The sequence below is a fragment of the Carcharhinus amblyrhynchos genome, chromosome 15 (genome assembly GCF_965287045.1).
Source record: "Carcharhinus amblyrhynchos chromosome 15, sCarAmb.v2.hapA, whole genome shotgun sequence".
NCBI lineage: Eukaryota > Metazoa > Chordata > Chondrichthyes > Carcharhiniformes > Carcharhinidae > Carcharhinus > Carcharhinus amblyrhynchos.
In genome coordinates this window covers 7,075,254-7,088,444 of record NC_137338.1, presented here as the reverse complement: position 1 = coordinate 7,088,444, position 13,191 = coordinate 7,075,254, and the positions used below count along the sequence as shown (strand labels likewise).

The following is a 13,191-nucleotide window of genomic DNA, read 5'->3' as shown; positions in this document are numbered from 1 at the left end:
TTATGAGACATGATTTTCCACTCACAAAGCCACGCTGACTGTCCCTAATCAGTCCTTGCATCTCCAAATGCCTGTCGATCCTGTCTCTCAAAATACCTTTCAATAATTTACTTACTACAGATGTGAGGCTCACTGGCAAATTGTTCCCTGCAACCCTTTTTAAACAAAGACATAACATTTGCCACTCTCCAATCTTCAGGTATCTCAGCCATGACTATCGATCATTCAAATATCTCAGCTAGGGGACCTGCAGTTTCCTCTCCAGCATTCCACAATGTCCTGGGATACACTTCATCAGGTCCTGGCGATTTATCTACCTTGATGTGCTTTAAGACTTCCAGCGCCTTTCTGACCAGCTTTTAGCTCAACTGCCTTTATGCAGTTCAGAGTCAAGTTTTGATGATGTCTGGGTGAACTCTTGTGAGACAGTTCAATGTATTAAAGGTGCTATGTAAAGGTAGGTGGTTCTTTTTGAATTGGAGGAACGGTGTGCTGTCTGAAAGCTGAGACCAGGAGAACTTGGCACTGAATGCTAAATGAAGAGCAAAGTAAAAAAACATCAATGCCTCACCACCCCCCGCTCTTGTAAGAGCACGAGTGGGGAAAATGTAATCAATGACTTGCAAACTTTATCTATCCCTTGTGAACGTTCAGCTGGAAATGGGACTGATCACCTGTGGATCTTATGATTTTATGTCAGATTGAATGATTGCTTGATTTTATCAGTGACTTATCTGTAATCTAAGGAAGGGAACACTCATGTGGTGTTTTCTCATGTCCCTCAGACATGTTTCAGTGCATTTCACAGTTTATTCATTCCTGGGATTTAGGCTTCGCTGACGAGGTTAGTGTTTATTCTCATTTTTAGTTGTTCTTGAAAGGAGTGAGCTTCTTTCTTGAACTGCTGCAGTCCATGTGGGGTAGGTACACCCACAGTGCTGTTAGGAAGTGAGTTCCAGGGTTTTTGACCCAGTGACAGCGGCGATATAGTTCCCAGTCAGGATGCTGAGGGGTTTGGGGGGGGGGGACCTGCAGATGCTAGTGTATCCATTTGTCTGCTGCCATTGGCCTTCTCAGGGTGAGGGGGGGTGGTGATGGTAGGTATCATGGGTTTGGAAGGTGATGGTGAAGGAGGACCAGGCTGTTACCGCAGTGTTTCTTGCAGATGGTGCACACTGTTGCAAGTGTTGGAAGAAGTGAATATTTAATTTGGGGATGGGATGTCATTCAAGGAGGCTGCTTTGACCTGGATGGTGTTGAGCTTCTTGAGTGATGATGGAGCTGCGTTCATCCAGGCAAGTGGAGAATATTCCATCATTCTGCTGACTTGCACCTCGTAGATGGTGAACCACCTTTGAGGAGTCAGGAAGTGAGTTAATCTCCACAGAATTCCTAATCTTTGCCCTGATATTGTAGCCTCAGTATTTCTATGGATGGTCCAGTTCAGTTTCTGGTCAATGGTAACTGTTGGTGAGGCCTTTCTCTCGAGGCTACGTATTGGTAAATTTAAGCTTTAAATGAAATGCAGTGTATTGATTTTAAGAAGCAACTTTATTTAACTAAATGATCAAATGGGAGAATGATATAAAGTAGTCCAGCACTCCAGATAGAGGATGCCATCTGCCAGAGATACAAAGCATTCGCAAGGACAATTATGCAATTACAAAATCATTTCTCCCACCTTTCCGGAGGGCATAATCCAGTAAACATTAACAGAAATCAGTTAATAATCATCCTGTCATTAACTCGAGCCAATAACAATACAAATCTTGACTTCTGGGATTTCGTTTGTTATTAATTATGGACGTTACCTCCTTTCTGTTGCTCAGCAACATGGGACGCTGGGCAGTGAGATGGGAGAATGATTCTCACTGAATTGAACCCAGGTGACACTCATCCGACCCTGAGAAATCCCTTCTGTCTGCCTTCCATCTGCATCATCAGCTTGGAGCTGTATAGCTCTATTCATCAAATTGGCATTAGTTGCATCTTGTTCCCGACCACTGCTGGTAACATTACTGCATTCAGTGAAACCGTTGTCCCCTGGGATTCAGGCACTGTCTATACCTCTCCCATCAAGCCCTGCTGTATTTCGTCATTGACTGAAACTTCACAAAACCCTAAATCAAATGACATTCATTTCATAAATTCAAAATGCATGTTTTTTTGAATTAAAAGTGTAATGACTTCAGTCAGCCCATTGATGTTGGCCTATTGAAGTATGAAATCCCTGCTTAAGGATCCAATTTTTGGATCCTTAGAGAGTCTTTGCCTTGTATTTAACCTGGAGTATTGGTTCCTCTGAGACCCCCGGAGATGTACTGCTAACTGCTCGCACTCTGTGTACTGTTGTTAGAGTTTGTAAATAAAGGGATTTTGGTGATGGGACTTCTGCCTCTAAAGACTTATTAAAAATTACTTGTTAATCATATAGAGCTATGTTCTATAGCAGCAGCCCTTATCAGCATTCCCACAGTCCAAGTTCAATCACTCTTAAATCAGTAATGTGTTTGTGTTCCTAAACCTATTTTATTTGCCTATTCTAGCCCTCTACATCAGTTACCCCACCATGGTAGACGATTCAGTGATAAAAATGCTATCGAAAATCAGGGAGTGAATGTTAGATTCTCTCTTGTAGGAGATAGTCACTGCCTGACACTTGTGCGATACGAATGTTACCTACTGAACCCTAAATGTTGTCCAGGTTTATAAAGGTGGGCACAGATAACTTCCATCTTTGAGAAGTCATGGAAGTTAATGAGCATCGGGGAGCATCCCCACTTCTGAGCTTGTGTGGGAAGGCTGGTCATTGATGAAGAAGCTGAAGATGGATGGTTGGGCGTAGGACACTTCCCTGCAGAACATCTGCAGCAATGCCCTGGGACTGAGATGCTTCAACAACCACAGACACTTTCCTTTATGCAAGGTATGACTCCTGCCAGTGGAGAGTTTCCCCTTAATAGCCATAAACATCAATTTTACTAAAGCTCCTTGATACCACACTCAATCGAAATTGCCTTGATGACGGGGGCAGTCACTCTAACTTTGCCTCTGGAATTCAGCTCTTTTATTCATGACTGAACAGAGGCTGTAATGAGGTCTGAAGCTGAGTGGTCATGGAGGAACCCAAACTGAACACCAGTCAGCATGTCATTGCTGAGTGTCATCTTGGTGGCACTGATTTTGATTTGATTTATTTTTGTCAAATGTGTTGAGATACAGTGAAAAGTATTGTTTCTTGCAAACTGTGCTGACAAAACACACCATTCATAGAGCATATAGGGGAGAAGGAAAGGAGAGGGTGAAAAATATAGCATTACAGCCACAGCTAGGGTGTGGAGAAAGATCAGAAGGTTATCAGAAAGTTTAATGGAGTTTTGTTAGTCATATCGACTTGTGTTCTATAGCAGCAGCTCTTATCAGCATTCCCACAGTTCAAGATCATTCACTCCTAAATCAGTAATGTGCTTGTGCTCCTAAACCTGTTTTATTCAAATAGAGAGCAAGAGTTTTAAGAGCTCTTTCATGAGAGTAAAAGATAGAATTGGAGGGTGTGCTGGGGACAGCTGGCAAGAATTTTTAAATATTTATTCTTGATTTCAAATTCCTCTTTTACCTCATCACTCCTTCCTTTTTTCTGAGATGGTGCTGGAGCAAGGTGACTTCTTATAATCTTTGCCTAGCACAGCCTCTAATTCTGTCTTTTACTCTCATTCTATGCTTCTAAAACTTCATTCTCTTTTAAACACTCTAACAATGCTCCAATTCAATCTCTTCCTTAATTTGATCTTTCTCTACACACTAGCTATGACTGTAACACTACATTCTGCACTCTCTTCTTTCCTTCTCTATGAACAGTATATTTTGTCAGTATAGCACGCAAGAAAAAACACTTTTCACTGTATGTTAATACATGTGACAATAATAAATCAATTCTAATCAAAAAAGTGTAGTGGTTGTCTTGGGTTATCATGGGTGACACGGTGGCACAGTGGTTAGCACTGCTGCCTCACAGTGCCAGGGATCTGGTTTGATTCCAATTGGAGGGGGGTTGTGAACTTTCCCCGTGTCTGTGTAGGTTTCCTCCCAGTGCTCCGGTTTCCTCCCACAGTCCAAAGATGTGTAGGTTGAATGGATTGGCCTTGCTAACATTGCCCCTGAGTGACAGGGGGGATTGGAAGGGTAAATTTTAACTCTGTGCCCAGTGTCTCCTGCAGCTGATTTAATGGTCTGCTTTGAATTGTCCCACGTTCCCAACTGTAAGAACTGCTTTGCCACAACCTGAAAATAAAAGTACTCTTCCTATTAATTCCACTGAGAGTTGGTGAGACGGCTTACAAACTGCATCAGCCCTTTGCTTGTTATTATCATCGAGATGTGCCCATATGTCATTCTTCACCTCAGCATCAGGAGGGACATTGATCTTTCTTTACAGATGGAGCATCTGCGCAACAAGCATGGACGTGAATATCTGATCAGGAATGTGTGCTTCTGGATGGGGAAATGGAAGTTCTTCACATTGCTCATTGAATAATGGAGGTAGACTGTGTTTGGGCTTGAGTGTTTAACAAAACCACAGTGTTCTCTGAGCACGATCTCCTCGAAATAAAGATGAGAAAAAAAACCCTCAATCCTGTTAGTACAATTACAGAACTTTAGCACTCAATGCAAGCAGACATTTCAATGCTGGTTTGATATGCTCGGAGCTTCTGTCTATCAACTTGTCAGTTTTGGTGGGATCAGAAATCCTGCAGCAGTATCCAAAGATCAAGAGTTTGTATCTCTGCTCACCTATATTGTATGAAAATTACCATGAGGCTTCATAAAGCTGGAAAGGGAAAGGAACATGAAGGCTCAGAAATATCCTAGGCTCAGCCAACTTTGGTTACTTCATCGATGAATGTTCCTTCACCATACGGTCAGAAGTGCTGATGTTCACTAATGATTGCACAATGTTCAGCACTCATGTTCATAACTCTTTAGATACTGAAGCAGTCCATGTCCATCAGCAGAAATGCTTGGACAATATTCAGACTTGGGATAATAAATGGCAAGTAACATTTGCAGCACATAAGTACCATCTCCAACTAGAAAGAATCTTAACCACCACCCCTTGACATCCAACGGCATTACTACCATTGAATTCCCACTATACTGGCTGTTGCCATTATCCAGAAACTGAAATGGACAAGCCATATATACTGTAGCTACAACAGCAGGTTAGAGTGGTCCTCTGACTCCCCTCTCCACCATTGACAAGGCACAAGTCAAGGGTGTGATGAAATGTTCTTCAGTTGTCTGGATGAGTGCAGCCCAAACAACAGCACAGTGGCACTGTGGTTAGGGACTAGAGTTCGATTCCCAGCTTGGGTCACTGTCTGTGTGGAGTTTGTACATTCTCTCTGTCTCTGCATGGGTTTCTTCCAGGTGCTCTTGTTTCCTCCCACAGCCCAAAGACGTGTGGGTTAGGTGGATTGGCCATGCTAAATTGCCCATAGTGTCAGGAGGACTGGCTACAGTAAATACATGGGGTAATGGGGATAGGACCTTGATAGGATTGTGGTCCGTGCAGACTCGATGGGATGAATGGCCTCTGTCTGCACTGTAGGGGTTCTATGATTCTAAAACACTCAAGAAGCTTGACACCATCTAGGGTAAAGAATTCTGTTTGATTGGCATCCCATCCACCACCTTTGACATCCACTCTGCCACTGACTCAAGTGGCAGCAGGGTGTACCATCTACAAGTTGCACTGCAGGAACTCACCAAAGTTCCTTTGAAAGCATCTACCAATCCTGTGACTTAGAAGGAAAAGGTATCAGATGCATGGGAACACCACCACCTGCAAGTTTCCTTCCAAGTTACATACCTCATCTTGACTTGAAAATATGTCTGTGCTCCTTACCTGTCGCTAGGTCATAATCCTGAGATTCCCTGCCTAACAAAACTGTGGGTGTTCCTACACATCATGGACTGCAGTATTTTAAGATGGATGATCACCACCACCTCCTCAAGGGTTATTGATGATGGACAATGAATGTTGGCCAAGCTAGGAACATCCACATTCCCAAGAATGAATTTGAAGAGAGGGAAATGCTGGGGTCGGTGTGAGGTGTCGGGGTGCCATTGGCAAACCTAAGCTTGGGAGAAGAGGTGGGTTTTAAGAAATCCCTCACAGGCCATGATGGGATTAAGGATGGAATTCCATTAGATGAAACCCAGGCACAACCACTGAAAGCAAAGGGAATGTTCAATTAGGGGAATGTGCAAGGAGTTAGGAAAGTGCAGAGATTGGGTAGGTTCTAGCACCAGAGTTTATTTATAATAAACAAATACAAATAATAACAAATACAAAGTTTATTTATTTGTGTCAAAAGTAGGCTTACATTAACACTGCAATGAAGTTACTGTGAACATCACCTCATCGCCACACTCCAGCGCCTGCTCAGGTACACTGAGGGAGAATTTAGCATGGCCAGTGCATCTAACCAGCACATCCTTCAGACTGTGGGAGGAAACCGGACCACCCGGAAGAAACTCACGCAGACACGGGGAAAACACGCAGACTCTGCACAGTCAGTGACCCAAGCCGGGAATTGAACTCGAGTCCCTGGTGCTGTGAGGCAGGAGTGCTAACCACTGTGCCACAGTGCAGCGCACAGTGGTTTGGGAGTGCTGCTCATAAGATAGGGATCAGTGTGACTATTGGAAATATTTAAATGCAGTGATGAACATTTTTAAGTTGAGACATTGAATAATCTAAAGCCAGTGTATTTTGGGGTGACCATGAGGAGAGGTTGGAGAAACTTAGTTTGTTCTCATTGGAACGACACAGTTTGAGGGACGATAGAAGCCTACTAGAGTACGAGGGGCATGGACAGAGTGGATAGACAGAAGCTTTTTCCTCGGGCGGAAGAGTCAATTCCAGGGGGGCATAGACATGTACGAGGCAAGTTTTTTACACAGAGGATGGTGGTGCCTCGCTGTTAGGGGAAATAGTGGAAGCAGATACGATAGTGACTTTTAAGAGGCATCTTGACAAATACATGAATAGGATGAGAATAGAGGGATATGGTCACTGGAACAGTAGGAGGTTTTAGTCCAGATGGACATTATGGTCGATGCAGGCTTGGAGGGCAGAAGGGCCTGTTCCTGTGCTGTAATTTTCTCTAATCTTTGTCCTTTGACTGGTAAGTGGAACTTGGATCAGATGCAGGCAGCAGAGATTTGCATGGATTGAACCTTACCAAAACCAAAGGATGGACGGCCATCAGGAGAGTGTTGGAGCTGGCGAGGGCTGATGGTGACAAAGACATAATGGCGGTTTCCGATGAGATGTGGCAGGGGCAATGTTATAGAGACAAGGTATGGGGGTCTTTGTGATGGATTGTGTGTGGGATCAGTAACTCAGTCCACAGTCAAGTACAATGCTGGGATTTCCCATAGCCTCCACTCTGATGAAGGATCATCCAGACTCAAAACATTGGTTTTATTATCTCTTCACAGATGCTGTCAGACCTGCTGAGTATCTCCAGCATTTTCTGCTTTTGTTTTGGATCCTTTTTCTCAGTAGTCTTATTGATGCTGAAACAGAGTCTATTTTGCGAGGATACACAGGTTGTATCAAAGATGATAAGATTGCAGTGTTGCCAATATATAACTTCAAGACACACAACAATGCAGAATCACCGACCAGAAACTGATAGCCAATTTCCACGTGAATGAGGACAGCCTCAGCTAGGATCTTGGGTTCATGACACACTATGTGTAACCCCCATCGCTTTGCTTGGGCTTGCAAAATCCTACTAACTGTCCTGGCTTGAGACAATTCATTCCTCTTTAACCTGTGATTATCCCTCTCTCCACTCACACTGTCTGTACCTGTAAAGACTTGATTACCTGTAAAGACTTGCATTCCAACCATTATTTTGCAATTGTGCCTTTGCCTATATAATGCCCTGTTTGTGAACCCACCTCTCCACACACCTGATGAAGGAACAGCGCTCCGAAAGTTCATGATTCCCAATAAATCTGTTGGACTTTAACTTGGTGTTATGAGACTTCTTAGTTGGGGAAAGTGCAATTAGCTGCCTGACATACAAGGGGACATTTTCCAGCCTTGCTCACGGTTGGGATTTTCCAGCACCACCTTTTGGACTTTTGGCTGCCTTGCTGAATCTTCCGGAAAATATTGGCCTCAAGCTGGTCAAAGTCCAAGCGGTGATTTGAACGTGCTGAAGATTCACCAGGAGGTTGGCTTGGGTGGAGTATTCCAGCTATGGAGGGAGGCTGGTTAGACTGGGGTGGTTTTCCTTGGAGCACAGAAGGCTGAGGGAGCACCTGATGAAGGTGTACAAAATTATGAGGGCCTGAGATAGGAAGAAACACTTCTCCTGGATCGATAACCAGGGGGTATAGATTTAGGGAAAAGGGGCAGGAGATTCAAAGAGGATTTGAGAAAATATTTCTTCGGCCGGGGGTGCTAGTTCTGAGTGAAAGGGTGGTTGAGGCAGGGACCCTTACAGCAAATAAAAAGCAAAGCTTCAGGTGAAGTTGCTGGAAAATGGGGTTAAAATACTTTGATATGATTTATTGTTGCAGCATGTATTAGTATACAGTGAAAATTATTATTTCTTGTGTGCTATACAACAAAGCATTCATAGAGAAGGAAAGGAGAGCATGAAGAATGTAGTGTTACATTCATAGCTAGGGTGCAGAAAAAGATTAACTTAATGCAACGTAGTTCCATTCAAAAGTTTGATGGCAGCAGGAAAGAAGCTGTTAGGTAGATGCTAAGAACATAAGAACATAAGAAATAGGAGCAGGAGTAGGCCATCTAGCCCTTCGAGCCTGCCCCGCCATTCAATAAGATCATGGCTGATCTGTCGCTGCTCAGTTCCACTTTCCCGCTTTCTCCCCATAACCCTTAATCCCCTCTCTTATCAAAAACCTATCTATCCGCGTCTTAAATATATTTAGCGAGGCAGCCTCCACCACTTCAACGGGCAGAGAATTCCAGAGATTCACCACTCTTTGAGTGAAGAAGTTCCTCCTCAACTCCGTTCTAAACCGCCCCCCTTTTATCTTGAGGCTGTGCCCTCTAGTCCTACTATCCTTTCTGAGCGGGAAGAGTCTCTCCACCTCTACCCTATCCATCCCTTTCATCATCTTATACGTCTCAATAGATGCTGGTGTAGATGTGATGGGCTGAAGGGCCTCTTTCTGTGCTGTAAAATTCTGTTTGATATGAACTGTTAGTACAGACAAAGAGAAACCATTGTTGGGGGAGCCTGGGGGAAAAGAACATAACCCTGAATTAAAACAGAACAAGTTGGAGAAAACTCAATGGAGGGAAAAACAAAGTTAAATGTTTCAGGTGGGTGACCTTTTATCAGAAGCTGGGAAAGTGAAAATTGTTCAGGTCTGATGTATCCTCGCCATGCTGACTGAGCATGAGACAGGAATAAGCTATAAAGAGACAGCTCACAAACTCAACATCTCCCTTGACCATAAGTCGAGTTTCTGATGCCATGTACTCTCAGGGTTGGGATTGCGCTGTGCTGCACATCTTCCCAGATTTCAGGACCCGCTCCTTCACACAGGCTGCCTCACACTCTGTCACAGATCATTAATGTCATTGAAATAACTGGTTGCACATTAAGGGTGGGATTTTCCATCCAAGTTCACCCCAAAACTGGGGTCAATGGGCCTTTCTGTGGTCTGCCCCTCACCTGCTCCGATTCCTGTGGCGGGTGGAACGGAAAAATTCACCCCAACAAGACAGGGAGCACTGGAGTTACAGGCAGAACGGGCCTCCAGTTTTTCAAACTGGAGTTACAGGCAGAACGGGCCTCCAGTTTTTCAAACTGGAGTTACAGACAGAACAGGCCTCCAGTTTTTCAAACTGGAGTTACAGGCAGAACGGGCCTCCAGTTTTTTTCAAATTGGAGACCTGTGACCAACAGTGTGCCTCAGGGATCAGTGGTAGGCCCACTGTTATTTGTCATTTATATTAATGATTTGGATGAGATTTAAGAGGCATCGTTAGTAAGTTTGCAGAAAACACCAAGATTGGGGCACAGTGGACAGCGAAGAAAGTTGTCTCCAATTGCTTGATCAATTGGGCCAGTGGGCTGATGAATGGCAGATGGAGTTTAATTTTGATAAATGCGAGGTGATGCATTTTGGTAGACTGAACCAGGGCAGGATTTACTCAGTTAATAATGGTGGAGCACTGGGGAAAGTTACGGAACAAAGAGATCTAGGGGTACATGTTCATATATCCTTGAAAGTGGAGTCACAGGTGGACAGAGTGGTGAAGAAGGCATTCGGCATGCTTGGTTTCATTGGTCAGAACATTGAATACAGGAGTTGGGACATCTTGTTGAAGTTGTACAAGACATTGGTAAGGTCATACTTGGAATACTGTGTGCAGTTCTGATCACCCTATTATAGAAAGGATATTATTAAACTACAAAGAGTGCAGAAATGATTTACTAGGATGCCACCAGGGCTTGATGGTTTGAGTTATAAGGACAGGATAGATAGACTGGGACATTTTCTCTGGAGCGTAGAAGGCTGAGGGGTGATCTTATAGAGGTCTGTAAAATAATGAGGGACATTGATCAACTAGACAGTCAATATCTTTTCCCAAAGGTAGAGGAGTCTAGAGGGCATAGGCTTAAAATGCGAGGGGAGAGACACAAAAGTGTCCAGAGGGGCAATTTTTTCACACAGAGGGTATTGAGTGTCTGGAACAAGCTGCCAGAGGTAGTAGTAGAGGCGGGTACAATTTTATCTTTTAAAAAGCATTTAGACAGTTTCATGGTATGATGGGTATAGAGGGATATGGGCCAAATGCGGGCAGTTGGGATTAGCTTCAGGATTTTAAATAAAAGGGCGGCATGGACAAGTTGGGCCGAAGGGCCTGTTTCCATGCTGTAAACCTCTATAACAATCGAAGATTTATAAGTTTGATTGGGAATTTTTTAACAATCCATTAATCCAACAGTCTTGCAGGGAAAGGGCTTGGATTGTAGTAATTGTGACAGAGAGGAATGGATCATTTCTGATCCTCTCACCTGAGAGTAACTAATGTCCAAATGCCAATCAGCAGCAATAACAACAGATTATCTGGTCACCTATTCCATTGCTATTGCAGTGGGAGCTTGCTGCGTGAAAACTGGCTCCCTGTTTCTTCTATTCTTTTATGGAATGTGGACATCGCAGGCGAAAGGAAAGCATTTTCATTCATCCCTAGAGTAAAAACAGAATACTGCATTACTGGAAATCTGAAGTAAAAACAGAAAATGCTGGAAAAACTGGAGAGAGAAACACAGATTCTCGCAGTAGCACTGCTGCCTCACAGCACCAGGGACCCGAGTTTGATTCCTGGCTTGGATCACTGTCTGCACGTTCTCCCCATGTCTGCGTGGGTTTTCTTCGGGTGCTCTGGTTTCCTCCCACAGTCCAAAACGTGCCTTGGCCAGGCTAAATTCTCCTTCAGTGTACCCGGAGAGGCACTGGAGTGTGATGACTCGGGGATTTTCACAGTAACTTCAATTCAGTGTTAATGTAAGCCAACTTGTGACACTTATAAATAAACTTAAACAGTCAACGTTTAGAGTCCAATATGACTCTGAGAGTTCTGAAGTAAAACTCTGTTTCTTTTTTCACAGTGGCTGCCAGACCTGCTGAGTTTTTTCCAGCATTTTCTATTTTTATTGCTCATCCCTAATTACTCTTCAGAAGGTGGTCACAAACAGTATCTCTGCTGCTTTGAGGAAGGGAATTCTAGATCCAGCAGCAGGAATGATCGAGCAGTTCAAAGTCAGGATGTTGTGTGGCTTGGAGCAGGAATTGTAGATGGGGAGGTGGCTATGTATTTGGTTTCCGAGTCTTTCCAGCTGCCTGCAGTTGAGGAATTGGAAATTGCTGCCAAAGAAGGCTTGCGGGTTTCAAGATGGCTCTGGTGCTCGGCAATCTCTTGCGAGCTGTACCCAGCATGCTATCTTTTACAATCTTTCAGTCTCTTTCTATGCTTTTAAAACTCTCTTTCTCTTCCATCTTCTTCTATTGGGAAAAAGATACAAGCCTGAGGACACGTACCAACTGACTCAAGAACCAGGTGAGAAAGTGCAGAAAATAGTCTTACAGTCATAGCTAGGGTGTAGAGAAAGATCAACTTTACATAAGTTAGGTCCATTCAAAAGTCTGATGTCAGCAAGGAAGAAGCTGTTCTTGAATCAGTTGGCACGTGTTCTCAGACTTTTGTATCTTTATCCTGACGGAAGAAGGTAGAAGAGAGTATGTCTGGGGCGCGTTGCATCCTTGATTATGCTGGCTGTTTTTCCAAAGCAGCGGGAAATGTAGTTGGAGTCAATGGAAAGGAGGCTGGTTTACGTGATGGATTGGGTTTGTTCACGACACTTTGTAATTTCTTGCGGTCTTAGGCAGAGTGGGAGATATACCAAGCTGCAACACATCCAGAAAGAATGCTTTCGATGGTGCAAATATAAAATTTGGTGAGTCATAGTGGACATACTGAAGCACCTTGACTCGTGAACAAAGAAACTTTAGTTTCTTGGTTTCTTTGCTCTATCTGACCTATCGTGTCAGTACCATCTCTCTGAAAGCTTTGCCCAATAAGATCTTGCTCCTTTCTATATAAGCCCTAACCCCTTGCTTTCACCCTGCAGAATGTCTCAATTCAAAAACGTAGCTGACTCCCTTTCAGAAGTTACTGTTGTATCAGCTTCTGTCACTCTTTCAGGCTACGTACTCCAGACCAGGACAACCTACGCCAGCGGAAATTTCTCCTCACTCAATTAAAACCTTTTAGTTTGGTCTTTTCTGATTAGTGAGAGAGGGGGAGCTTCATTATTGGCCAAATTTCATGTACTTAAGGTAATTGCATAGGCGTCACATTTGAGACAGATCAAGACTAATTTTCAGAAGTAAATCTCCCAGTTGAGTGCCTGACCCACCAGGTTTGCTTACCTGGAGTTTCGGCAAGCACTTCAGCTAATTGCTGGTGTGTAATGGATGGTAACACTGGACTTTCTGATATATGTATCCAGCTGGCCTGGTTTCAAAGCCGGAGTGTGCGTTGTGAAGCGAGTGTGACCAGGCTATCGGGGCTTAAAATGACGATGAGCAGAATTTTCCCTCAAAAAGTTCAGAGGGTGGGAT

The 13,191-nt window shown here is 43.7% G+C and overlaps 1 protein-coding gene across 3 annotated transcripts in view; it reads left to right on the top strand.

Moving 5' to 3' along the window:
- The window catches only part of ncam2a (neural cell adhesion molecule 2a), a 1,336,232-nt gene that overhangs the window by 837,437 nt on the left and 485,604 nt on the right, over positions 1 to 13,191 (top strand). The gene's annotated exons all lie outside the window — the stretch shown is intronic.